This window comes from Berghia stephanieae, chromosome 7 (genome assembly GCF_034508935.2).
Source record: "Berghia stephanieae isolate SIO BIC M18660-M18661 chromosome 7, UCSD_Bste_1.3, whole genome shotgun sequence".
Classification (NCBI taxonomy): Eukaryota; Metazoa; Mollusca; class Gastropoda; order Nudibranchia; family Aeolidiidae; genus Berghia; species Berghia stephanieae.
Genome location: NC_088366.1, coordinates 48,282,563 through 48,285,062, shown reverse-complemented (window position 1 = coordinate 48,285,062; position 2,500 = coordinate 48,282,563).

Sequence of the window (2,500 nt, the reverse complement as noted above, 5' to 3'; positions counted from 1 at the left end):
TATTATGTCGGATTGGACGCAATGGGTATTTAGTAGAAGATTCTCGAACTTCTGCGTTCGAAATTGTCATCAAGTATCCGATGTTGCTGTTTGACATTGGGAACGCGCATTGGACATGGGAGATAACTCTCGTGCGGCTATGTGGTCTTGTGGTATGACACTCGCTTTCGGATCGGAAGGTCCTGGGTTCGAACCTCGCTCGGCGCATACTTGAGTCCTTGGAAAAGGTTCTTTACTCACATTCTCTCACCGTAGTCAGAGGACCTGGCCGTTAACAGCGTTGTCTCTGTCAGAAAAAAATGTAATATCGTCTAAAATGTCTGTCCTAAATGTTAAATGTTGATGTTGTCTATGGACCCCTTGTAAAGCGCTTTGAGCACGTTTAGTGGATAATACGCTATATAAAGGCTCAAAAAAAGCTCCAAGTTACTCGATTAAAGTAAAGAGCCTTTTCGACGGACTCAACTTTGCGCCGCCGAGACTTGGACTCGAACTAGGGAACGTCAGGTCTGAAGGCAACTGTCATACCACAAGAAGACTTAGCCTGGTCTATTTTAACGTACTTTCTGCCAGATCTAAATAAACCCAGCTATTCAATCCAATCACTCTTGGCAGTCAGAAGAAAAAAAATAATTTCGTTGGATTATACCATTGAGAAGTAAAAATGTGAATTGTTATCTTTGACTAGAACTGGAATCTCATAATGATAATCTATAGATAGTATGAAGATGACGTCACTCAGGTCATTGTTATTATTATTAATATCAATTATTATTATTATTATTATTATTATTATTATTATTATTATTATTATTATTATTATTATTATTATTATTATTATTTCTTTTTTTTTTTTTTTTTTTTTTTTTTTTAAATTTTGCCATCCACGTTTATGAGTAATTCTTCCTAAAATGTTTCAACAAGACTATAAACATTTAAAGTTACACATAGTTTTGTGTGTTGGTCCGTTATACTTCCGGATGGCAATGCTGTGAGTTTCGTAGCCGAGCACATACTATGTAAATACGTAGAAAACATTCTACCAGTTCATACATTGCTCATGAAAAAATAAGAAGTTTTATTGATAGTATCCTTGACTTCGATATGGTAGAGTATAGATAGTTCGAAGATGACGTCACTCAGGTCTTTGTTATTGTTTTTTGCCATCCGCGTTTATGAGTAATGCTCACTGAACTGTATTAACCGGACTATAAATGTTCATGGATACACACAGTTTTGTGTGTTGGTCCGTTATACTTCCGGATGGCAATGTTATGAGCTTCTTAGCCAAGCGCATACTATCTAATACGGCTCATCGACAAATTCAACACTTCAGAATAAATAGCCTCGAAATTATATCCTTTAAAAAAAAATGAAACACCGTTTAACAATAACGATATGGTTTCTCGTGGACACCTCCAAAACAAAGCTCGACACATTTTATTTTATCATCGCAGATAATCCCATAATGCCTCTTTATTTAATCCCCAAGCAACCACCTGACCCTTACCATCCTCCCCCTCCCTCCCCCTCCCTCTCCCCCTCCTATTTCTCTCTCCTCCAGTCCCCATCTCTCCCCATAATATAATTTCAATCGCAGGCAGTCTTTTGGAATTTCATTTCCAGCTAAGCCCCTAGTTGGAAATTCAACCCTTCACAAAGTACATTATATCACTCCGGCCTGTCTTGGATCTCAAACATAAATCAGCTCAAGGCATTCCATTTCATTCCGTCTAAGCCTCAGGTTCGAAACCTTAGCAATCCCGAAGTGAAGCTGTGACTGAAATTGGAGACTATTGCAAGTCCTTCCAAATCCCCAGATTTCACTTAGGCGAATTTTGTAGGAAACGCGATATTCACTTCACGACAGTCTCTAACCAGCTAAATGTCACCACTCTGGAAAAACAAGTATCTAAAAATTTTGGCCAGGAAATACGTCCTTCAAATATCGATCGATTTAAATTAAACTCATCTTCGCAAAAACTCTCAAACCTGGGACATCGGGAAGTCTTCCTTAAAGTTCTCAGATTTGAGAGTTTTTTTTGTTTTTTTTTTTTGTTTTTTTTTTTTTGCTAAGACGAGGGTAATTTATATCGATTGATATTTGAAGGACGAGTTTTCTGGCCAAATCTTGAATAACGCGTTTTTCCCCGAGTACGACAGTTGACGGGTTAAACCAGTTTACGTCATGACATTGGAAAACATTTCATTTCAATTCCATTTTGATTGGATGAAGATTTGATGATGGTGGGCATTGAACAATTGTTTCGCATCGCCTCGTAACGGTGTGTGTTGTGTAGGGAGTATTATGATGATGAGATGAGAGTTATTGTAACAATAATGATAAAGGTGATGATGATGATGATGATGATGATGATGATGATGATGAGATGATGATGATGATAGTAATAATAATAATAATAATAATAATAATAATAATAATAATAATAATAATAATAATAATAATATAATAATAATAATAATAATAATAATAATAATA